Source organism: Macaca fascicularis, chromosome 4, assembly GCF_037993035.2.
Source record: "Macaca fascicularis isolate 582-1 chromosome 4, T2T-MFA8v1.1".
Lineage (NCBI taxonomy): Eukaryota > Metazoa > Chordata > Mammalia > Primates > Cercopithecidae > Macaca > Macaca fascicularis.
Window position 1 is genome coordinate 5277501 of NC_088378.1, and position 26651 is coordinate 5304151.

General features: G+C 45.7%; 1 protein-coding gene and 1 long non-coding RNA gene across 4 annotated transcripts in view; both read left to right on the forward strand.

The window, feature by feature from the left end:
- Positions 1–26651, forward strand: part of PDE10A (phosphodiesterase 10A) — a 676118-nt gene that overhangs the window by 147126 nt on the left and 502341 nt on the right. The window lies entirely within an intron of this gene.
- LOC135970500 (uncharacterized) lies at positions 1730–21380 on the forward strand. Its single transcript, XR_010586165.2, has 2 exons — positions 1730–1865; positions 21257–21380. It is a non-coding gene; the product is annotated as an uncharacterized lncRNA (long non-coding RNA).

Below are 26651 nucleotides of genomic sequence, written 5' to 3' on the forward strand. Positions count from 1 at the left end.
AAAGGCCTAACTGCCAAGCTCCATATAACAGTAATTACAGAACTATTGAGGGACTCTAATGGGTACATTTGTGGCACTAAGTGGCTTATTTAATGGAAGTCATGCAGTTATATCACCAGCCTGGATGAAAATAGAGAGATCAACGCTGTTATCTCTAGCTCTGAATTACCTGGCTTTTGTCTGGTTGATTGATCGTGACAATCTTAACATTTAAAAAAATGTATAATATTATCTTTCAAGTTTTTAATATGTCAAAGACAAACCCATTAAGATTTTGTTTAGGTTAAGCTATCAAGTATATATAATTTTAGGGGGAAGGATCATGATTATATGACACAATTCACCTTGTTAAGCACATCTATAAAACCTTTTTCCAACTTGTACATATGTATTTTTCCTTTTTTTATTCTATCCGAGTTTTTTTGAAAGGAGTTCTGCGGAAGTGGGAAGTGTTGGGAAACAGTAATATTGCTTAGTGGTTCAGGTTGGCAAAAATCACAATAAAAATGAAAAACTCCCTGCATAATTTACATTATATTCATAGTTGAGATAACTGAAGCCCCACTCTGCTCTGGCCATTAGAATTTTCACCTGGAGAAGCTAGAAAGCTATCTCTGACCACGAAGTCACTCATTTATTCCAGAGCCGTCCTCTTCCTCTTGCACAAGACATATGCCGCTTTCCCAGGCCGAGAAGCACTGTCACAGTGGACTTCTCCTGCATTGGGTCTTTTTCCTCCACCCCAGAGCCAGGATGACCCTAGCAAGTGCCCACCAACCAGAGTGACGACTTAAGGTTAGGGTTGTTTTGAACCCCCGGGATGGGAGACACAGCCTCCACATCGAACTATTGTAATGTTCAGAGAGCAAGCAGCCGTTACCTTCTCACAGACCTGGAGCTAACATTAAGTGCCCACTGCTCAGAGCCAGCAACGATGTGCACTGGGAGACAATAAAGGAGGTGGCTGTATGCTCAAACTGTCCCCAATGGCAACATCCACACCAAGAAGCCAGCAGGTGATAAAAACCCACCCTGGCCAGCAGTAGCCACAGGGCCAATCTCCACAGGCCCTTTGGAGCCATCTGGGAACAATGGGTCCATGAACTTTGGTGTGGCGAGGTGGGCACCCAGCAGGAGAGGGTACTCTTGGGAGGGCCTACCCTGTTCTCAGCTCTGCCCTGAATCAATGTATCGATTTTCACCAGTGAGTTAGAAAAACAAGATTAAACTCAGTTTTGCAATGATGGCACTCCAAAAGTAGACTGAAACTCAAAAGTAAATTGAAGAGACGACCATTCAAAGTCCTTAAATTAAATTAATTGACTGGCACCTACTGTTGGCAAAGTACCACGCTGATAGCTTGTCAACAAAGGTGAATAAAACTTGTTGGTTTTAAATTTAGTTAAAAATAACTGAATTTTGAATCCTCTATTAAGAGACAATGTAGACAGATAATTTCCAAATCAAATTCTAGAAGGGCTATCTCCAAAATGGGGTGCTGAGCCCCCAGGGGTGTTCATGGACTCTCGCTGGGGAGTGAAAAGAAAATCTGAGAATATTTCTGAACAGCTATTTTTATATTACACTTACATTTCTAATTTTAGTGCACATTTTATATTGCATGTAATATATTAGTATGTTGGTCCTTTACTTTGTCTTTTACTAAAAAGTAGACAAAAAATAAGAGTGTGTTAAAATTTCTACATCAATAGAAATGGACAGTCAAGGTAACCATTTTGAGTGCTCTGTCCTACGATATGCTAGAATGGCAAGTGTGCACCTTGAAGACACACAGAGCTTCGCTGAGTCTTCCCACATTCGTCTCCTGCAGTTTTGGTGGCTTGGGAGATGGTGTAATTTGTGAGGTGAGCCAGTGCCTTCAAATATTCAGTCATGTGCAATTGCTATTCTTAAGGGGACATCTGCTTTTTTTATATGTTTATGACTAGAAGTGATTGCTGAGGAAAGGGCAAGCAAGCAACATTTTAGAGAAAAATGGATCAGCTCTAGAATGGAGCAAAAGGAAATTCTTGCTAAGTAAAATTAAAAATTCATGATTTCCAATGCTCTTGTTGCTGAGAGGTAGTTTCTAAGCTCAAGACAAGGAAACCTGCTCCAATATGTCTGGACTGATTGCAGGTACCTGTGTGAGGGAGATAAGGATGGAGTTGGGGATGGAGACAGGAATGTAGATGAGCGTGGAGATGGGGATGGGGATAAAGATGAGGATGGAAATTCGGGTGAAGATGAAGATGGGAATGGAGATGAGGATGGAGATGAGCATGGGGATAGAGAGAGATGGGGATGAAGGTGGAGATGGGGATGGGGATGAAGGTAAGGATGGAGATGAAGATGGAGATGGACATGGAGATGGGGATGGGAATGGGAATGTAGTTGGAATGGGGATGGAGATAAAGACAGAGATGCAGATGGGGATGGAAATGAAGATGAAGCATGGAATGGAGATGAGGCTGGAGATAGGGCTGGAGATGCAGATGAGGATGGAGATGGGATGGAGTTGGAGATGGGGATGGGGATGGAGAGAGAGATGAAGATGGGGATGGAGATGTGGTTGAAGATGGGGATGGAGATACAGATGGGGATGGAGATAGAGATGCAGATGAGGATGAAGATGGGAATTGAGTTGGAAATGGGATTAATTGGAGATGGGATGGGGATGGGGATGGGGATGGGGATGAGGATGAAGACAGAGATGCAGATGGGGATGGACATGAAAATAACAATGGAGATGAAGTTGGAGATGGGGATGGAGCTGGAGATGGGGATGGGGATGGAGACAGGGATGGAGATGATAAGAATGGAGATGAGGTAGGAGATTGGGATGGAGATGGAGATGCAGATGAGGATGAAGATGGGGATGGAGTTGGAGATAGGGATGGGGATGGATAGAGAGATGCAGATGGGGATGGGAATGGGGATGGAGTTGTGGATGGGAATGGAGTTAGAGATGCAGGTGAGGATAAAGATGGGAATTGAGTTGGAGATGGGATGTAATTGGAGATGGGGGTGGGGATGAAGACAGAGATGTAGATGGGGATGGAGATGAAGAAAAGAATGGAGATGAGGTTGGAGATGGAGATGGAGTTGGAGATGGGAATGGGGATGGAGACAGAGTTGCAGATGGGAATGGAGACAGGGATGGAGATGATAAGAATGGAGATGAGACTGGAGATGGGATGGAGCTGGAGAAAGGGATGGGGATGGAGACAGAGACGCAGATGAGGATGGAGACAGGGATGGAGATGATAAGAATGGAGATGAGGTTTGAGATGGAGATGGAGATGAGGATGAAGATAGAGATGGGAATGGAGATGGACACAGACATCAGTATGGAAATGGGGATGGGGATGATGAGGATGGAGCAGTTTAGAGAAATAGAGAGGGCTCTTGAACCAGGATGAGGAACCTACCTCATTTCCCACCATGGACTTACGTAGAGAGCACTCTCTCATCTTTCAGAATTGTTTCTCCATAGGAATTGGGGACTGGAACTCTCCAGAAGTTGTAAAGATGTTGTGTGGTCAGTCAATCTATTGGGAATGGAATTGGGAAAAAAAGAAATCTAATTTACATTTTAATGTAAGTTTCTGTTTACCAATTTTTTTAAACTTAAACATCTTGACCACTTGTTGAAGGGAAAATTTACAACTGTAGTCAATTTCTCATTAAAAGTTTGAGATAAATATGATCGTTCTTAAGGAATCTCTTTATAATTTATTATGCAGCTGTAGTGATTATAATTCTCTGAGCACCTCTGCTGAAAGACACTATTTAAAGCATAAAGTACTTTTGAATATTAACTCATCAATTCTATCAACACCCTTGTGAGGAAGGTGGGTGGCAAAATGACTCATTTGAGGTCACATTAGTAAGTTAGTGATAGAGTTTGGCATACAGAAAAAGTTTCTGGACTTTTTAGAAATATTCCTTTCATTGAACTAGTCCTATCAAACCAGGAAAGGATTACTAACCTAGAAAATCCATGGACAGCCAGAAATGTCATATATTTTCATTCATTCCATACACCAGTCACAGCTCCTGATTGCAAATCATAGAAACCAACTCAGAAGCAGAGAAGAAACTTATTGGAAGACATCAGCTAGCTGACAGTATCATGGAATGTCCTGGAAACCAGGCCCAGAAAATGGACAAGGGCAGAGGGAGGCCAGGCTTCAGATCACAGGTAGTGCCAGTTGCCAGTCTAGACTTTGGAAAGCCTGGATGGAATGGAACAAATAGCAGACATTCTGCCCTTTGACATTCGTCATTTGCAGATGAGGAGAGAGAGGAAGAAAAAGTTTCAACGATTTGCCTTAGATCTCACAGGTAGGAAGTCACTGTTGGAATTAATTAGAGCTCAGGTCTTCTAAACCCTCCCATCCAATTCAACAAAAATATTCCCTAAAGAAATACTTACCAAATTAAAATAAATGGTCTTAAAGTAGTGGTTGCTCAGGGCTGGGGGAAGAGAAATGGGGAGTGGCTGAAAATGGGTACGGAATTTCTTTTGGAGCTGATGGAAATGTTTTGGAATTAGATGGTGGTTATGGTTGCACAATCTTGAAAATATACTGAAAACCACTGGATTGTACATTTTAAAGGGTAAATTTTGTGGCTTGTAAATTACACCTCAATTAAAAAGTGGAAAAATATGTCAATAAAAACCTGAATTTGTCTTACATAAAGAAAAACAAAGGTCAAAAAAGTCTTAGAAAATCCTAGTTTATATTTATTATTTCCTGGCTTTACTTCGTTTTGGCCAAAAGGCATTCCATTGATGTGGGCTTTTCAGTAACTACAGGAAATGGTGAATGGGATGGTATGATTTTAAAGTGAAAAGTTATTCCCCCAAAGGGTTTACAAGAGGTTATAAGTTGTGGGAAGGGAACGGAATTGTTTTATAATGTTTCTCAAACCCTACAATTACTGTAGGTTTACATCATTTGCTCGCCTTGTTAGTTCACGGGCAGAAGGAAGCTGGTACGTTTCTCGTTCTCTAACTTCCTCTCTTTCCCGAGTTACTAGCAAGACACTGCTTTTAAAAACAGGAGAGATACGAATCAGCGGATTACTTAGAGGAACTTAGGACTCCTTGAGTGGAACATCATTCACAATTAGCGAGGTGTAACCTGGATGAATCCATTTTTCTAAAAGAACCTCTGGCAGCAAATGTTTACTTAACATTTTCAAGCTAAAAACTTGGGCAAAAGATTAAACATAGAGCCAACATAGTTTATGATGCAGCAGATAAAGGAATGTTTGAAAGCAGAGAAAGGAAGAAACTTAATAAATGAAAAGAGAAAAAAACTCACAGAGGAAAGAATAGATGACTTTAACTCTGCGGCCATACATGGGTATACCAATGACATTGTCTCAGAATTGCAGCTTGAAGCACGTTAGTTATGTTCTTAGTAAGCATTATAATCTTGTTCTTTCTTACAGTGTTTCATTTCTCTGGGCCTCTAACTTCCTGATTTGGAGGTTGTATTACTCCTAAGCTTTGGGAGAATTCAGAGGTACCCTGGGAGGGGAATCTTCCTCTTCCCCCTCTGACCCCCAACTTTCAGCTCTAGGAGGACAGTGTGCCCTTGAGGGCGAAGCCAATCTGAACCTGTCATTTCTCAGCTTGGGTCCCGGATATCAATGACCACAGAGGTCACTGCCCTGAGGCAGGATTCTCTCAATGACCCATCTGGCAGACAACCTGGTACACAGATTAGTGCTAGCATATGATTAATTATAAGGTAATCAATATTGTAAGACTTAATTAGAAGCAGAAAGAGCACGTTGTTTAGAATAGAAGAGCTGCCTGACAACTGGAGTGTCCACAGATAGTCATGGAGGTCGAAGGGCTTGCCCCATGGTGTCAGCAGCTCAGAAAGGCCCCTAAGAGGGGCTGTGCCGACGTGCGCCAGTCAGAACTTTTCAAAACAAACGTAGTGGGTGCTAGACTCTTGTCACTCAGAAGAGAGGCAGAAGTACCCTCAAATGTTTCAGAAAATAGTTATTTGTTCAATGAGACCTGTGTGTAGGGTTGTGACACCGTAGGAAGAGGCCTGGTGTAGCCTTGGACAATCTGCCGTCCACTCTGAGTCTTGCTTCTAACCAGTCACAACAATGGCAGCAAGCACAGAGCACTCACAGCTCGCCAAGAAACTCGGCTCCTGCCAGCTCAGAGGACGGAGGCTTTGGACAGGCAGAGAAAACAGGGAAAGTGTTATAGATTGGGCAAAAGGTTTGAGCACTGTGACAAGATTCACATTGTCCCCGATAGAAGGCCATGCTTCAGAAGAAGACAAGTCCAGCTGGGAGACAGCAGCTTGTCCAGACGTGGGAGACAGCCTGGCGTGAGGCTGAACGAGAACGTGAGGCTGCTAATACTGGATGATTTTCTGACCTACAAAAATGATAATTTCTCATGACTCAACTTTCTCTGCCTAGTTCTGCCTTTCCTGGGTCCTGCTCAGCCCGGCCCTGCCCTGGGAAATGCTCCCCCTCCTGCTGTACGCTGCTGGCTGTGCCAAGGCCATTCTGAGCTGGCAGCCCAGCTCCAGGGGGCTCCCTGTTCTCCAGGTGCATTGGCGGGAGCTCTAGTCTCTCAGCCCTGCCGGGTCCTCTCACACCAGTCCAAGAAACGGGGTGTAAGGAAGCTACCCCATCTGCAAAGCCCTCCCTGGAAAGGCTGTGAGACATCAGCCCCAATCCTACAAGGAGGCTTTCCTGGGGCTCTGTGGGCATCCATGAGCTTAGACCAGCGGGGAGGAAGGCAGCTCGTGCAGCAGAGCCGGCGAGCACAGGAGGCACAGGCAGTGCTGACCTTGCCTTGGCCGCAGGAGCAGAATGCACCCTGGATGCCAGTGGCCTGAGGGAGAAAGATCAGGATATAAAGGAAAATTGTTGGACGGTGACCAGCGGAATGGGCCCAGGGCAGCCTGGGCTGGCACATCTGCCAAAGCCCGTCCTTATAAAGGAATATCCCAAGACATCTGAGTGAGAAAGTGAGGCAGGAGCAAAGAAAAATAAATTTGTTTTAAAGGCTCAATTTTATCATTGTTAAAATATCATAGATTGCAGGTCTCTGGGGCTGGTGGTATGGGAGTTGCCCATTAGGATCCAGCCTTGTGATGACCTGCAGAGTTTCTGACACATCTGAGGACCGCTCTTCTCCACCTCTCTCTCTGCACTGCGTCCTTGCTGACTGCCCTCTGGGCACTGCGTCCTCCTGAATGACATCTGCAGCCCACAAGTGCTCCAAAAGGCTGGACTCTGACTTGGTCAGCCTCTGTTGACACCCCTGGCTCCTGAGTTCCCAAGCCATGGCTGGGCCTTTCCACTTGGAGCCCTGGCTTCTAACCCTGCCCGTGCACTGAGCCGAAGGAAGCTAACTCCGCTCACTTCTGCATCCCTAGCTCTGCTGTAGCAGTTTGTGGAAACTGGTACTTATCATGGCTCCACGTGGGCTCCCCTTCCCTGCCAGCTGGCATGACGCCTGGCCACTTTTCAAACATCCCCTGTTGACTCTCTGTCTCTCTGTCTGGATGTGAGTCTCTGGATGGCAGCCACTCTCGTTCACCTGGAGTCGCTGCCTCCAGGACAGAGCCAAGACCAGTCGCGTGGTGCTGAGTAGGGGAGGGAGCTATTGTGCTGAGGAGGAGTTCTGTGGCAGAGAGAGGCAAATACTTGCTCTCGGTCCTGTGGTTTGTGAAAAGAAGTTGAGCTGGGATTTCAGATCTGTGCCTTCCAAGTCCCTGCTGCTCTTCACCATTTGAAACGTTTGTTCCACTAAACTGAACACACCTGGGCTCTGATCATCTCACCCCCTCCCAGGCAGGAAGGATACAAAACACGGGCACCAGCTCAGCCACCTGGCCACTAGCCAGTGTTCCTCCCAGGCTGCACAGACTTAGATTTCTCCTCTGTGGTTGCTTCAGAGGTGCTGTGTAGAGTAGAAAGGGCTGTGACTGCCAGTTTGGAAAGTGTGGCTTCCACTCCTGGCAATACACTAACAGTGATTGTTAGTCTACCCAACATCGGTGAGTCCCACTGCATTTCTGGACCTGAGTGTCACCTGGGTACCTGGCCCAGCTGGTTGAGGAGTCTGCAGGGCAGGTGTTCTGCCTGGGTGACCGGGGAGGGCTCTGTGTGGTCCTGGGTGTTGCCACACCTACACCTGAAGTCCCTAAGCTCCTTCCAGCTCACCCTCCGTGAGCCCCTCGCAAGTGGGACAAAGCACTTACTCCTTATCTGTTCAGTCACTCCAGTGACTAAATTGTCCTCTCCAGTCCCTTTCAAGGCTGGGCTTCAGATACGCGCTGCTGGGGGCACTCTCATGACTAGGTGTCCAAAGATTGTCTGCCAGGCAAACTGCAGTGAATTACCTGATCTTAGCAGGAAGACATTGGAATCAGGTCCCGGCTTGACCTTTTGGCTGATGGCATTTCCTCCATGTGACTTCAGCTCCTGGTTTGGGACCACCTTCGTCTCACGTCTGCACCTTTCCTACCTGATCTTCACCAACTCTTACGTGGAATGGAAGTCAAAACCTTCCCGGGGTTGGTCTTTGGTCTTTCCTGCCGTTGCCAATCCAGGTGTGCATGATGAAATGGGACAAGAACATCTCTAATCGAGAGGAATTGCTGCCCCTGGCTGTGCTCAGACTGCTTGGCAGAGCAGCTGTTCCCTCCAGGCACTTGCACCCCCCTCCTGCTAAAGGAACTGCTTGATGGGGTGTGGGGCACTGCCTGCTCCTGCAGCCCGCAGCTGGCTGCCTGCTACGCCCTGGGCCATGCACAGGTGGTGTTGCTTCTTGCTGAATCCAGCTCCTGGGAGAAGCTGTTTGCCTGAGGCCCTGGAAGGGTCCATTGTCTCCTATGCCTGCAAAGGGCATGCGTCTTCTCTGCGTCCTCTCCATGTTTCCCACCCAGGTATGAGATTAGCCTTCCCACCTCACTACACCTAGAACAGTGGGGACTTAATGAAGATAAACGTGTTCACATTTGTATAGTACAGTTTATCCAGGCTGGGGAATCATAATTGAGACTGGACAAATTGCCTCTCGCTCCTCGTCAAGGCCCTCTGAACCCCACACAATGAGGAGGAAAAAACTCCTGTGTTTCTTTCAAAATCACTTGAATTTCACTGCTTAATGCCCTGAGAAGAGAAGCCACAGGGACATCCGTGAATGTCATTTTATAAACTGAAAATCCGATAACCAAATAGGAGAATAAAGATGATACAGGACTGTAAAAATCAGAATGAACAGATTATTCATATTGGTTATGATTCTTGATGGTGTTAATTATTTTTCCAGCTCAGAATAGCTCGCACAGGTGATGGGTGCATGGGACCCTCACTCTGACATTAGACATGGACCAGGCAGGGCTGGGATCGCGTCTTCTGAAAGAGTCCTCGCCAACCTCTTATTGTGAATTTAAATTCTGCAGGGAGGGGTTGACCCAGAATACGTGAGGGGTAAAGACCGCGTTTTCTCACCATAAAATGTCTCCAACACATTCTGCCAACTAAACTGTCAAACCCAGAAAAGCCTCTGGAAATGTAAACTTCCCGCCTTAACCAGAATTAAGCGTATCAGTCATTACCAGTGACATTTTTAAAACTTTGTTCCTGTTTCCTGGCTGGGCTCATCCACACTGAGGGAACGGCTTTGATGAAGAGTGGGTGGGAACGCGGAGATCGTGGGTTGTTTAGGGCCATGAAGAAGGCAGCGGGGCTCGGGACCAGGTTCCTGGGGTGGGCTGAGAAGCCAGGGGTGCGGGGGAGGCAGGGGTGCCCTCTGACAAACGTGCTTCCATTCTGTCTAAAATGAGGTCCCCATTCAATGCACTTCCAAAAATCCTAAGTAAAAGAAAAACACAAACCATTTTTTTTAAAATCAGGATTCTAAGTCCAGCTCCATAAATAATGTACTTTATAAACTTGGACAAGGTAGTTAACCTCTTGGAGTCAACGTTTCCTCTTTGGTCAAATTAAGAGGTTGAATGAGAGTGGCTGTTTCATTCCTTTCTCCAGAACGTTCCTCTCTACCTCCCACCACCACTTCCACGTCCAACCGAGGAAGTTGCTGTTGCCTGTGACAGGAACTAAGTATTTTCCATTTGGACTTTAAACATACATATGTGTTATATATAAAATATTTGGCCGGGCGCGGTGGCTCAAGCCTGTAATCCCAGCACTTTGGGAGGCCGAGATGGGCTGATCACGAGGTCAGGAGATCGAGACCATCCTGGCTAACACGGTGAAACCCCGTCTCTACTAAAAAAATACAAAAAACTAGCCGGGCGAGGTGGCGGGCGCCTGTGGTCCCAGCTACTCGGGAGGCTGAGGCAGGAGAATGGAGCGAACCTGGGAGGCGGAGCTTGCAGTGAGCTGAGATCCGGCCACTGCACTCCAGCCTGGGCGACAGAGCGGGACTCAGTCTCAACAACAACAACAAAATATATATATATATTTTTTTATATATATATACGTATATTCGAAAACAAAATTTTAGAGACTTTCCTAGGGGGTAAGTTGAAGATACTGAAAAATACATTCACTTGCGTAAGTTCCGTGATGTCTCATTGTAATAGTCCTTTGATGTCTCTTCTGACTTCCTGGAGGTTTCTGTTTTTTGTTTGCGTTTGTCTTTAAGTAAAAACACAAAAACAAACAAAACAATAGGACGTCTCGAAAAGTAGAAGAGGTAAGGGGGAGAATTGAGAAGCACAAAAGAAAGGCAGATTATGAAATGTTAATAAGTATCCAAGAAAACAGTATAAAAAAGGTGGGGGGAGGGCGGAGTCTTTTACTAAGAAAATGATTCCTGCGACCGGGAACAGTGGCTCACACCTGTAATCCCAGCACTTTGGGAGGCGGAGGCGGAGGCGGGCGGATCATTAGGTCAGGAGATCGAGACCATCCTGGCTAACACGGTGAAACACCGTCTCTGCTAAAAATACAAAAACTAGCTGGGCATGGTGGCGAGGGCGCCTGTAGTCCCAGCTACTCAGGAGACTGAGGCAGGAGAATGGCGTGAACCCAGGAGGTGGAGCTTGCAGTGAGCTGAGATCACGCCACTGCACTCCAGCCTGGGTGACAGAGCGAGACTCCATCTCAAATAATAATAATAATAAATAATAAATAAAATAAAATAAAATGATTTCTGAAATTTTTGAGAACACAGAAAGTTGTAAAATATGAAAAGAAAATTTTAGTGTGAATTCTTATCCTGGGCAATTCTTTCTTTCTTTTTTTTTGTTTTGAGACGGAGTCTCGCTCTGTCGCCCAGGCTGGAGTGCAGTGGCACGATCTCTGCTCACTGCAAGCTCTGCCTCCCAGGTTCATGCCATTCTCCTGCCTCAGCCTCCTGAGTAGCTGGGACTATAGGCGCCCACCACCACGCCTGGCTAATTTTTGTATTTTTACTAGAGACAGGGTTTCACTGTGTTAGCCAGGATGGTCTCCATCTCCTGTCCTCGTGATCCGCCCGCCTCGGCCTCCCATAGTCCTGGGATTACAGGTTGAGCCACCGTGCCTGGCCTGGCAATCCTTTCTTACCAGAAGGGAGGGGCGACTTTGTTGAGAGACAGGAATCTGTTTAAACGGTATTTTAGGCTATCTTATGTAGATAAAATGTTGTGTGGTTCCCAGTAGGATCATTGGCCCCTGGGGGTTTTTTGGAGAAAAGTGAAAATGCTTTCCTCTGACTCCTCAAAGTTTAGAGTTGGTTGTTTAGGTCTGATGCAATCATGAGTGTTAAAACTCGAACACCTTTAAAATCAGCTTTTGGATTTCGTTGGAATTATCCATTCATATCAGTTTGACTCTGAAAGAGTGTGTGTTATTGGCACAAGAAATGGGGGAGAATTGAAGTTTAATTACCTCTGCATTTATTTGCTTATAGGGGTGTTAGATGCTCAGATTGTCCCTTCACAAAGGAGACAGAATATCTCCCCTTCATAATCCATGGAAGGACAAGACATAAACACAAACAGGACCTGGAGGCCCTGGTCTCACTTCCTAAGATGCAGCGTTTCAGCGTCTCATCTTGTGGGTGACTCCCAGTGTGCACACTGCTCCTGCGGGAGCTAGAGGGCAGGTTGCTCCCCACTCCTGGGCATGTGGCAAGGCCATAATCTAAAATCCACCTAAGATACCCCCGAGATCCTCATATGGAGGCCGAGGCTGGAAGCCATTTGAGTTATTTCGGAAGGGACCAGAAAGCCTGGCTTTGTATTCTAGAGGAGAATATTAGTGCATCATTGATTGAGGAGGACTGTCACTGTTTGGCTTGTTTCTCCAGTGTTTAGGTAGTGCAGCTCCCACGCAAAGGAAGGTGGTGGGTGGTAGCTGAGCGCCTGTCTGGAGACAGAACGGGACAGAGGCGCCTTTGTGAGGCCTCCCCTAGGCACTTCATGGAGAAAATGATACAAGCAGTAAGGCAAACCAATTCTTCTATTTTCGTTATAGCTTTTCAATAAGTTTTACTTTTCACCTCCAACCTTGAAACAGCATTTTTGACCCTAGAATTGCTTGCAAGATACTGAATCTTCATGTCTTCATGTTGATACTCATTTGTTCAATAAGATTTCCAGAATATTTGAGGGGTTATCTGAAGTTTCAGTTTATTGCCACTGCCACAGACACAGACCCTAAATTTAACTTCGCCTGTGTACAGTTGTCTGTGTTGCACATTTCTTCCCTGAGTGTGGGTACCTGCTGACACAGTACAGCTCACCTTTCTTCTGACGCTGTTGCCTGGCAACCTTGGTGTTAGGGGCCGGCCTCCCACAAGACTGCTGCTGAGAGGTGGGGGAGAGCCCAGCCATGTCTGATAAGGGACGTCTTTCATTTACTGGAGAAACATCTCCTCCATGGCAGATACCAGCAGGAGAGGGCTCAGGTCAGCCAGTGGAGAAAGCGTTGTGGAAAAGTAAGCGATCGGAAACTTGAGAGTAGGATCTCTCCGTTAGATGGGACTGGCAGTTTATCGAGAGTTCCAATCACTTTTGCTGGGATGGACTGTCATTTACCCTCACACATGTACTGAGTGGTGGCTGCAGCATGTGTAGGTATCTGACTTTAGGCACCACATTTCACATGTCCAGTTCCTGATGGCGAAAACGTGCTACTCCTCAGGACGGGTGCTTCCTCTTAGGACATCCTCATGGAAGGGAATCTGTGAATGCTTCTCAGGGTTGTTGCTGGAACCAATTAAGGTTAATTTATCAGTATTGTTTCCATTAGAGATTGAATTACAGAATATTTTAAGGTTCTAACTGTGCATGCCGTGGCACAGTGCTTGCCTTAGAGTGGGACTGCGTGTCTGATGAGCTCATGAACACCTTAATGGTTACCAGGGACAGATGGGGGAACACTTAGCACTGGGCACCCGAAAATCCAGCAGCTGTGCCCAGGGCAGCTCCACTGGGGGAGCAGCGACATCAGGGAGGCAGAGTGGCCTGTGCATGGGCTCTGATGCACTGGAGAGCATTCTCAGGGCCTGCCACTATCAAAAGGACACTGGGAGCGCCCCAGCAGCCTGGGAATGAAGCTGGGGTGGTTTTTTACCCTCTGTCTTCTCATTCTATACCTTTTATCTTTTGGTAGGGACCCCAACACTTCATCTGCTGGGTGACCCTCGACCAGCACCAGCCCAATCAAAGTGGAACGGAGGCGGGATCTAAGATAGATGCTATTTATTACAATACTTTACTGATTAACTAGCTTGAGTTCATTAACGCTGCTGTTACCTGAAATTAGCCTTTGTTCGTCTTGCACGCTGAAAGCTTTCTTCTTTGTGAAATAAATGCCAGGCAAGAACAAGTCAGGAGAGGTCTGAGGGCAGGAAGAGAACAGAACTCTGAAGGGGCGTTGAGGGTGAGGGGCACAGGATCTCCCATTGCCCGCAGTGGGCTCTGCTTCCCTCGGGATGCTGGTGACAGCTGCTTATGTTTCAGTTCAGGCTTCAGCAAGATCTCCTCAAAAAAGAACAGCTTTAAGGAGACTGTGATCGAATTTTCAAACTGCAGCTTATCCACCTGTGCAACCTTGTGAATTTTACCTCATTCCTCAGAACTTCAATCTCTTCATAAATGGGAATACTAACATCTACTGTTCAAAGTTCATGCATATATACGAATACACATGAATAAACACATCTCTAAGTCCATGTGTCTATGTAGGTACACCTATATTGTATGTGTATGTCTATGTCATTACCTAAATTTCGCTTTTGTTTAAACTTACTTACATTTCTGTCCCAACACCCCTAGGTAATACAACCATTTTTCAGACCTAGCTTATTCTCAAATTGGCGTCGAATACTTTTCATCCCCTGGTCTTTGGCATTCTTCTCAGCAAGAAGTTTACTCTATTTCTGTATATATTTCATACCTACTGCTGGTCTAGCCTGTAACAGTAGGTGTTTAGTATATTCAGGAATAATTCACACTTCTAATTACATTGTTACTAACAAAGAACTATGCCTTAGAAACAACCCTTCTCTCTAGCTCGAGTTATTTCTCTCTTGTTAGGGTTCCACATCTTGGTACTCATTTTGATCATTTTTCTTCTGCAAAGGGGTAATCCAGGAGCAGGCTCCTGGTCTGAGCATCATTGAGATGACATTTACTCTTCCTGTGCTAGTCTAGAACAGATTCCGTGATGCCAGCAGTTAATGAAGAGTCAGTTTTTCTTGCTGGATGCAACTGGAGACCATTATTCTAAGTGAAGTAACTCAGGAGTGGAAAACCAAACATCATATCTTCTCACTCACATGTGGGAGCTAAGCTATGAGGATGCAAAGGCATGAGAATGATACAATGTACTTTGGGGACTCAGAGGAAAATGCAGGAGGGGGCCAGAGATACAAGACAACACATTGGGTGAAGCGTGTACTGCTTGGGTGACGGGGGCACCAAAATCTCAGAAATCACCACTAAAGAACTTATTCATGTAACCAAACACCACCTGCTCCCAAAAACCTATTGCAATAAAAAATGCATTAGAAAGAAAACAAATTTAAAGCCAAGAATTGAAATACATAATGTATGTTCAGTAGTACCATCCTCTCAATTTTTAACAACCACCAGCAATAGTGGTGCACTTGGAACCACGTAAGGTCTGTATCTGTAGGTAGGTGGGTTTAGCTTTGGTTTCCTTGGCATTTTGGGGGAGGTGGCAGTGAGGGGTGAGGATACTCAGTTTGTTTTGTTGAATTGGAGAGACCACCAAATTTCCAGGAATTACTGGGAGTTCTTCTGGGAGAGTTCGGAGTGGAACTTGGCACCATCACCGGGCACCTCCTGTCCCTGCACAGGTCCCAAGCTGGACCCCGGGTGCCCCTGCCCCACGTCACCCCTACACCTCCCCAGCGAGCAGCCGGGAATGGGCGTGGGGTCTGGGGGGACATCAGGGGCTTTGACCCTTTCCTGTGTTTTGCCGGGGACCTGGTGGGTCCTGGGTCAGACTCAGCTTGGCCTTTGCACTCCACCTGTGCCCACAATAGGGGAATCTTCTAGACTGTGGTGGTGGGCCCACGGGAAGTCAGGCTGTCTCGGGTCGGCCCCGATGTCCCCCGTGACCTACCTGGCGGGCCACGTCCTGGTCAGGGGACAGCAGAAACTGTGCAGCTGGCATCACCCAGGCAAATCGTTGGCCCCTACCTGTCCCCTCCGTGCCCCTCCCGGTGTCCCTCTGTCCCCACTTCCTACCTCCCTGCCCCTTTCCCCCAGGCTCACCCCTCCTGCACCAACCCTGTGACCCGCTTTGTCCTCTCTCTCTCTATGCCCCTCAGGGCCACCTCCTGTCCCTCCGTGTCCCCGGCACCCCTCCCGTCTCTCCTGCGTGCCCCCCTAGCCTCCCCTGTGTGTCCCCCCTCCCAACTGCACATCTCCATGGTATCGGCTCCTTTTGCCAAGCTGGATGACAGATGCACCTGAGAACCACACACCCACTCCCACTGTGCCTCTGGTCGGCAGAGACTCTGCTCAGACACGTAGGGGTGCCCTCAGCCTTCCCTGCACCACCCCCATGGCTCCAGCAGAACCACGAGGACTGGGCTGTGGGTACATACCTGGGGGTGTGGTGGGAGCATGGGAGAGACCAGGACAGAGGAACACAGGGACAGTGGGACACTGGGACAGAGGGACATAGGGACAGAGGGATGTGGGGACAGGGACACAGGGACAAAGGAATGGAAGGGCAGAGGGATGCTAGGACAGAGGGACATGGGGACCCAAGGGGCATGAGGACAGAGGGATGCAGGGACAGAGGGACACAAGGACAGAGGGACACGGGGACACAGGAACATGGGGACAAAAGGATGCAGGGACAGAGGGACATGAAGACAGAGGGACATGGGGACAGAGGGACATTGTGGCCATCCTGCCACTGTACTCAATTACAGGCCCAGGTCACCTGGAGTCTACAGGGATGAGATTTATTGAGGAAAATAAAAGGCAAGGACATTGTGTCAACTCTGTGATCAAGAAATACATTCCCACAGCCAAGGTTAGGAGAAAAACAGGAAGTGTCCAAGCTGAGGCTGGGACACAGAAAGCTGTTCTGCCGTCCTGGCATGACAAAGAACTGGAACTGAGGTCGCAGGAGGTGTCTCAGGAGCTTGAGAAGACTTTTTGGAATGCTTCTTTTTCTTTTGAAACTATGACTAATCAAAATTATGACTGTAATATTTTAGGACTTTCGAGAAAAAAAAAGGGAGTTTCTCATTATCATTAGTTTGTAGGGAAGGTCCTCATAAGAAAATGGTGAAGCCAGGTAAGGAGTGATGGAAATAAAGTTGGGAGTGCCTGATGCTGCTTGGAAGTTATGGGTTGAGGATTCACATAGGCTGTGGGATGGAGGCAGGTTCAGGCTCTCCCACTGCAGAAGGACAGATAACTCCCAGGGGAGGCTCCCAAGGCACAGGAGCCAGGACTGGAGTCAGGCACCAACCTCTTTGGAAGCTGGGTAGCTGCAGTCTTGCTCTCTTTCGCAGGGCCTCCGGCCAACCTTCGGGCAGTTGGCTTTTGTTGGTCTTTGTCTTGTGGCCGCCCAGATGGCTGGAGGAGCCCAGCGGGAGCCTTTTGTAGACTCAGCACAAGGGACGGGCTGGAGGACACTCAGCGTTAGGATTTCCTTCCTCAAATGTCAAGGAACCGCAGCAGGGCTGGGCAGTTTTTCAGTGGATCTAAATTGGGGTTTGGGGACCACACAGCTTGAGGCCTGCTAGTGTGAGTGATGACTTAATGAGGCCCTCAGATCACGCAATCCTTCATGGTGTAATTAAAAACTACTTTGCCATGAGGAATGAAAAAGACCCACTTGGCCACCACAGGCCTCGGCTTCCTCATCCGGACACACCCCTGGGCTTGTGCGAGGAAGTTTGAGCAAGGCAGAGCCCTGCTCACATAAGGAACAGGAGCTCACCCCAAACCCTTTAACAAATGTCCCCCTTTCAAATACAATGCAAGTGTTCAAAAGAGTCAGTGGATGAGAAGAAAATTATAATGATTTTTTTCCATAAGAAATATACAATAGATTGTCCTGAAAGAACACCATGACATGAAGCTGCCAAAAACTTTTTCTAAGAAACACCAAGATGGCACCAACTACCTTGGTGATGCTGCCATGTTAACAAAGGTCTGTGAGCCAGGTTGTCACCTGCAAACACAAATAACAGCACATTCTTTGTTCCGAGGTGAAAATGGAAATAAAGTGACTTCTGCCTCATTGGGATCACAAACGTTTGATAGATTAGATGAATAAGCACTAGAAGATCAGGACAAAGAAGCCCATGGTGAGGTAGACATAGGTTACGAGTAAAATCCATTTGTAGTGTATGAGTTACGTAGCAGTTATACAGTTGTTGCCCAAAGCAAAAGCTTCTTGAGTCCATATTACCCCACTCAGAACTCATTGAAAATTTCAACATGCTATCTGATATTTGGGGATTGGACTTTTTGTTGAATTTTTATTTTGTTTCATCTTTATCAAATTTAAACGTGATAATTTTTTGAAAACTGAATGGCTATTAAGAAGTTTCAGTGAATACAAGTTTTAATGAGTATAGTCTATTATAGGTGAAGACAGCTGTGATTTACAAACATCTACTATGTGCCAGGCGCTCTCTGCGTGATGTCTCATGACACATCCCTACTTCCATGGAGGAGGCATTTGATTGGGTCACCAGGACATTAAATAACTTTGTAAGGGTCACAAAGCATTTAAGCAGTAGAATCACAGATTCCACTCATGCATGTCTGAATTCAAAACCTTTGGGACTTTTGTTTATTTATTTATTTATTTATTTGTTGAGATGGAGTCTCGCTCTGTCGCCCAGGCTGGAGTGCAGTGGCCGGATCTCACCTCACTGCAAGCTCCGCCTCCCGGGTTCACACCATTCTCCTGCCTCAGCCTCCCGAGTAGCTGGGACTACAGGCGCTCGCCACCACGCCCGGCTAATTTTTTGTATGTTTAGTGGAGACAGGGTTTCACCGTGTTAGCCAGGATGGTCTCGATCTCCTGACCTCGTGATCTGCCTGCCTCCACCTCCCAAAGTGCTGGGATTACAGGCGTGAGCCACTGCTCCTGGAGCCTTTGGGACTTTTAAGCTAGGCAAACCAATGACACCTTTTTATGTAGCAGTAAAAAGTATTGCCCTCTGTGAATTGGGACATTTTGAAATACATACATATTTAAAGCATAAATACCATCACATGTCACACAACGACATTTTGTTCAATGACAGATTGCATATATGACAGCGGTCCCATAAGATGATTATGGGGCTGGAAAACTCCTATCACCCAGTGACGTCGTAGTCTTCTTAATGTCACAGTGCAATGTATTACCCATGTGTTTGTAGTGATACTGGTGTAAACAAACCGACTGTGATGCCAGCACATCTCATTCTATGCAATGCATAATACTTGATAATGACAACAAATGACTCTGTTACTGATTTGTATTTACTATACTTTTATTGTTAGTGGGTACTCCTTCTACATACATATATATATATATATATATAGGATATATAAAGTATACATGTATTTATATATATTTATAATTAAAGTGTGTGTGTGTGTGTGTGTGTGTGTGTGTATATATATATATATATATATATATATATATAAAGATAACTATAAAGCAGCCCCAGGAGGTATCCAGAAGAACGTATAACTGTCACAGGAGATGACAGCTCCATGCGTGTCATTGTCCCTGAAGACCTTCTAGTGGGACAAGAGGTGGAGGTGGGGGACAGTGATACGGATCATCCTGACCCTGTGTAGGCCTAAGCTAATGTGTGTGTGTGTCTTTGTTTTTAACAAAAACATTTACAAATAGAGAAAAAGCTTATAGAATAAGAATATAAAGAAAGAAAATATTTTTGTACAACTGTACAACATGTTGGTATTTTAAGCTAGGTGTTTGGACCCTTTTGGACAAGGACCCAAAGGTTAAAAAAATTATAAAGTTAAAAAGTTACACAGTAAGCTAAGTTTAGCTTTTCTTATTGAAGAAAGAAATATTTCAAGTTTCTTGCAGCCTAAGTGTATAGTGTTGAGAGAGTCCAGAGTAGTGCACAGCCATGTCCAAGGCCTTCACCCTCACTCATCACTCACTCATCAGTCACCCAGAGCAGCTTACTCCATTCGTGGTAAGTGTGTCTTGTACCGGTGCACTCTTTTTTTTTTAAGTTTATACTCTGTTTTTACTATACCTTTTCTATGTTTGGATACACAAATATCGTTGTGTTACTACTGCCTACAGTGTTTGGAACAGTATTTAGCTACTAGGTTTGCAACCTAGGTGCAATGGGCTACACCACGCAGCCCAGGTTTGTGCTGGGCTGTGCCATCCAGGTGTGTGTTGGGCTGTGCCATCCAGGTGTGTGTTGGGCTGTGCCATCCAGGTGTGTGTAAATGCACTCTGTTATGTTTGCACAAGGATACAACCACCTAAGGACACATTTCTCAGAGCATGTCCCCATTGCTAAGCAACACACAACTGTATTTAAGTTTGTAGGTGTGAAATTAACAGGAAAAGTGTTTGCAAGTTCAGAAACTTCAAACCCAGAACACTGTCAGTCTTCAAGTTGCCCTTTCTGAGTTCATCTTGTTTCAGAGCTGACAATGCCACGACTCATCCTTCTCATCCTTCAGAACAGGAATGTAACCACTTCTAATTACAAGGCAGGGAAAAAAAACTGGCACCTCACTCAATTCAGCTAACTGACTATGAGTCTATCAAAAAATGATAGACAACGCCGAGCATGGTGGTTCACACCTGTAATCCTCCCAGCACTTTGGGAGGCTGAGATGGGCAGATCACTTGAGTCCAGGAGTTTGAGACGAGCCTGGCCAACATGGTGAAACCCTGTCTCTACTAAAAATACAAAACAAAACAAAACAAAACAAAAAAACAACCCACAAAACACACCCGGGCATCTTGGTGCACGCCTGCAGTGCCAGCTACTCGGGAGGCTGAGACAGGAGAATTGCTTGAACCCAGGAGGCAGAGGTTGCAGTGAGCCAAGATCACACCACTACACTCCAGCCTGGATGACAGAGCAAGACTCTGCCTGAAAAAATAATAATTATTATTATAAACAAGTTGAACACAGGCGCATCGTTTAAACTTTTCTCCTACATTTAAATAAATGACATCTCTTATATTCTTCTGCAGTATCATAATTATCAGTAATTAAAATATCAAATGCCTCACCACTGAAGTGATTTCATTGTCTTACTCTGTTGTCATGATCATGATTTTCAGTTTTTGTTCTGAAGGGGGAAAGGGAAGGAAAGGTCAGGTTGTCAAGAGGCGTTGAGGGAAGCAGAGTGTGAGGTTTCGAGGCTACGTCTACACTCTTTCAACACCATCAGCTGGAGTTCTGAATCCAGGCAGCATCCATTGTGCAAAGCTGCAGCTTCTCCATCTCTGATCAGTGGCTGCTGGTCCATGTCCTTCCGATTGAGCAGGTGGCAGCCACTGTCTTCTATTTGCCAAACAGTATTAGCTATGGACAACCACTGCCCCACTGCAGCCCTGGTCCCTGCGCTATTTCATGACTTTATCAATGTGCAATGTGCGTTTCTGAGGAAGAGAGAGAAAGATAGGGAGATGTGTTATGAGTTTGTAAGACAGGTTATAAATTAAGCTGTCTAAATTGACAAATGCGCTTGCTCTTTCAAGTATTTATTGAGCACTTACTATCTCTTCTAAATAGGTGTTCCTACTGAGCTGCCAACGATTTGTACCAGGCTAAATACTTCACTTAGAAGGTGTAAAGCTGAGCTCTGTTTGATTTTTCTGAAAGCAAATGAATAAACATGGCAAGAGCCTTCCCCAGTTTTTTATGGGTTTCTTTCGTTTGTTCTCCTGTGGTTTCTGCAATGGAAAGGGAGGTGCGTGTCTTCGTTCCAGGTATCCTTCTGCCTCTCTGAACAAACTCACTGCAGACTCCAGGCCTGCCTGCAGTGGGGTGGTGGGGAGGCTGACGAAAGGCGGTCTATAGGTCCTGTTGTCAGTGGAGGAAGGACAATGCCAGTCATCTGAGATTCCCACAGTAGGAAAAGAAACCAAAAACCAGATATTCCGGATGGTTCACTCACTCACCAGTTGCTGAAAGACTGAATGAAACATCAGATTATTTTCAAAAATAGTTTTCAGTGGTACCGTTTATTCAGCAATTTATCGAGCATCTACTTTGTGACTTGCATTGTGCAAGAGCCTGGTGACAAAATGACCAACAATACCCAAACTCTCCAAAGGGTCTTATAATCTAGTGGGAGGGGCACAGGACAAAGGAAGAGAGGCACTAATCAACAGGAAGGACCTTCCAAAGGGCTCGCTGGCACGTGAGTTACTAATTAACCCAGTACAACAGGATTAATGGAACAAGAAGTCACTTTTCAAATGTTCTCACTGCAGTTTTGCTAGATGTGGCCAATACTTATGTTTCATGAGTACGTTTATAATCACCTTGAGGGTAGACGGCTTTATTGTAGAAATTCCTAATTTAATAGGCCTCCTGGAAGTTGGGTGAAAGTTTTAGAAATGATGGGAGGACTGAGGTTTGTTTCCTGGGTCATAATTTCTAACACACATAGTTAGAAATTAAGCATTTTCCTTCCAACACCAATTTCCCCTGCTTAAGAAGCTAGTTCCAAGAGTGTGTTCTGTACAAATGCCACTTGTTAAACATTTCTTTTTGCTGCAGGCTTAGAGTGTACTAATATCTGAGGGAATTACATAGTCCTATTACTTTCCAATTGTCAAAAACCTGAGTAGATTTACAAGGTCACATATGATATATATTAGGCCTTAATCGGGTTAAGTTGATTAGCACTTAATGAATAGCTTTTGGCCATCTTTGAGTGGTCTCTGAGGTTAAAATGCTGACAGCACAGTTCATTTGATTTAAGTTAATGGAATAATACGATAAGGCGTATTGATTCCAAATTATGATAGCTTGTCTTAAATTTATGACCTCCAATCACCAGATCTTAATATTTACCCACATTTTAAGGCTATCCAATGTCACTGCAGTGACTATTACGACTAGTAAAGGAATTACTTTGGACAAAATGTAGCCACTGTGAGAGAATGTTTTCATGGAGAGGTCATCTGACAACGTGGGCTGGCGAATGAGGGGCATACCTGAGGTTCAGGAGTCTGTCCTTCAGCTTCCTTCATGGTGAGGTAGTTCCTTGTGCATATGAAGCATTTTGGGAAGCCCTGCCTGCCTGCAGGAGGACCAGACGCTGGGGCGCCTGGGCTCACGCTGAGGACAGGCTTCTTTCTAGGATGTGTTAAACCACAGGAATTGTCTTCACCTGATTACAAACCCAAACTTGGATAAACCAGGAAAATTCAAGGTTCACATTTAATTACAGATTAAATGATAAAACTCATTTATTGGAATCATGAAGAGAAATATAGAACTCAGAAAGCACAAGGAGAAAGGAGAGGAAAGAAATTACTATTTAAGGTGAATTTCTGAAGTGATCCTGCTGATCTGGGGGAGAAACTTACAAAGATTCCTGTTCTTCTTTTCCTTAGGAATTAATACATATTCACTATGGGAGATTTTTGAAATGTGAATAAGCAAAAATGAAAATAAAAACCACCCTTAGTTCTACACCAGGGATAATAATTCTGTTAGAACCTTTTGCTGTAGATCTGTGTGGTTCATTCATTTGTATCTTTTTCATACAAAAATGGATTCAAATCACATAGGCTCTTATAATCTATTTTTTAGTGCATCAGAAACATGTTTCTAAGTCACTTTTAATAGTTGCATTTGTAGTAACAGACTTACATGTTAGCAAATATAATTTTTAGCATTCAAATATATTTTATTTTTAACATTTCCTCCCAAATTTTATATTACTAACTTGAGTTTAAGGAGTTTAACAACAGATTTTGAAAAAGAGTGCCCTTGTGTTACTAAATTCTATATTAATCACTGATTATTAAATACAAACAGAGCTGAATAACATTCAAGAATGTAGTAATATGATTATTTCAGTCCATCATTCATCCATGTATTCATTTAAAGAAAGCTTTCTTGGGACCCACTGTGTGGCAGGCACTGTTGTAGGCGCTGCAGCAGGTTTCAGATCCTGACCCGTATGTGTTCACAGCGGGAGGGCGGGTGGGGAGTACGTGGTGCAAAGTCAGTGAAATCCAGCACACTGCCGGGCGAGGTGGCTCACGCCTGTAATCCCAGCGCTTTGGGAGGCCGAGGCGGGCGGATCACAAGGTCAGGAGATCGAGACCACGGTGAAACCCCGTCTCTACTAAAAATACAAAAAAAAAATTAGCCGGGCGCGGTTGTGGGCGCCTGTAGTCCCAGCTACTCGGGAGGCTGAGGCAGGAGAATGGCGTGAACCCGGGAGGCGGAGCTTGCAGTGAGCCGAGATCGCGCCACTGCACTCCAGCCTGGGCGACAGAGCGAGACTCCGTCTCAAAAAAAAAAAAAAAAAAAAAAAAAGAAAGAAATCCAGCACACTGAGAGCCTTGGCAAAGGTTTCGGTCAAACACCACGGAAACCAGGGGAGGAGCAACCTGCTCTGCCTGACTGGGTTGGGCAACTCGGGGTGGGGGTCGCAGCAGTGGATGAAGCCTGAAGGACATGTCCATGACCACTCTTTGGAGGTCTGAGGAGGCTGCCAGCACCCCGCAGTCAGAGGGCAGCAGGCAGGGTGCAAGGGTGTCCCGGAGAGTGGTGCCAGTGGCTGTCCAGAGGATGGACTGCGGGAGGTAGGGTCGGCAACTGCATCAGGCAACAGGAGCCGAGGATGAGCGTCTGAATCTCACAGGGGAAGTGGGGGTTTTAAAGAAAGGAGAAATACTTAAGAGGTAGAAGTCATGAAGCTTGGCAACTGCTGAAGTGTGGACGGAGAGAGCAGGACTCAAAAATTATCCCGTGTGCTGACTGGGCTCAGGATGCTGGAAGTGCAGGTGAGGGAGGAGATGAGGGAGCAGGTACACAGATGAACTCGGCTTTGAAAACTGGTTTTGGAAATACTGAGTTTGAGATGCCTGCAGGATCCAACAGCCAGTGGGCACACAGGATTCAAGCTTAAGACGGAGGCTTCATAAATGCACAGAACGAAAGGTACAGATTTTTAGCCACACTTCAAGTTTCATGTTCAACCCCTTACGTTTTATATACATTGAATTGATATTTCAGACCTATAAATAAACAAATTAGGAAATTGATCATTTCTAAAGAGTTAAGATTGATTTGAAACCCAACACCTGCTAAACATACTCCAGCTCTGTACTGTCTAACACAGCTGAAGTAAGCAGGGTTTAATACTCTTCTATCTACCACTTTGAAGTAAGTTTTCATCATTTTCTATGGATTTGCTGCAAATAAATTCGTGAGAACATTTATCAATCACCTTTGGAAGCCCTTTAGATTTTGGCACCCATATGAAGCGTTCATCAAAAATTGCCTCCATTTGGGAGTCTGTGACAACCATTCATAAAATAACGTTCTTGCTTGTATTTTACGTATTTGAAGTTCATTCTCCCATTTCCCACAGGCAAACTGATTAGATAGGACTCTCCACATCTCTGAGCTAAGGGCAAACCACAACTAGTGGATTTGTGAATTTCTTTCTACATAAACCAGCTTGCATTTTGCTTTTAGTATTTGTGTGTGCTCAGCCTTCCCCTGGATTGAAGCATGCTTGAATTTAAAGACTTTGACTTTCTTTACAACTCCCCGCAGGGTCGCGTTTCATTTCACCGTTGTTACCAACCCACTAGCACAAAGGAAACCAACCTAGGTAGCCAGATTTGCAAACGCTTAACATGCTTTTAAGTTTAGTGTCACTGTTCTTCTATTTCTTGGCCTCCCTCATCACTTTCCCCTTTTACTTCTTATTGGGAAGGGAGTCAGTGGGGAAAGGTGGGTGAATAAGGAGGTGGAGATGGAATGGGATGAAGATGGGTGTGTGTGATGCTGAGCGAGCAGATGAAAGCTTGCAATAAGCAAGAGGGACAGTGAGAGCAGGATCTGTGTCCTTTCAACATCTGGGGCAGCCTCATCACAACTGAGCGTTCTACCTACACAGTGGGACTCAGCGTGCTTCACTCAGAGAGCAGCTATGAGTGCTACATGCCACCGTGTGTGAAGTATGATGTGCAGTCAGTGCCTTGCAAACGATCAACAGCTGGGACATGTCACTTCTAGGATGTGAGGCAGGCAGGGTCAGATAGGCTTGTTCTCCCGCTTCATCTCACAAATATGAACATTCTACCACACTTTAAAATCGGATGCGTAGGACCTTGTTTGCCACCAAATCCCTGTGAGATAAACAGCAGTGCACATGTTGTTTTACAGGTCAGGAAACTGGCGTTCAGAGCTTGTTGTTTTTCTAAACCCATTGACAGTCAAAGCTACAATCCACTTATCCTATTTCCAAAGGCAGAGTTTCCCAATTCTGTTCCCCCCTGCCACCCTGCTCGGCTCACACGACATGGCAGGGACTGAGCCAGGCTCTGTTGCAAGGACCAGCCATCCATGTATGCGTTGACTCATTCTACAGTTTAACTACATCTAGGGTGTAGAAACATGTCAAGACACCTACGGTAGGGGGTACACCACATTGCCTGTCTGATGCTCTACCACCCAATCCATTTGTACTCAGCATTCTCTCAGATTATCACATGGGAGGTGTGTGTATGTTGGGGAGTGTCTCTGAATTGGATGCGCTGAACTAACTCTTCTTCTGGGAGCTGTCCTCCCTGACCCTGTTGCCCTCCCCTTGCTGCAAGCCAGGGCTGCTGTAGAAGCTAGGGATGGACACTTGACCCTATGGGGCCAGTGAATGTCTTTCCCAGGACATTTATTCCCAGGATAGCCCTCTTTTGTAGCAGAAGCTGTCAGACTGAGATGTAGAGCTACTAGTAATCCTGATCCCTCTACATAAAGGGCTCTGGCCTGCTGGGAGAAGAAAGATGTGACCAGCAAGCAGAGAGCAGCAGGAGCAGGAGATGGAGAGGCACCGTGGGAGGCTCTGAGTTCCTCATTCCAATTACCAATGATTCTGACCGTCCTGAGCATGGTCGTTGGCTTTTCCCTCTAGGTTTCTGGGCGTCCTTTT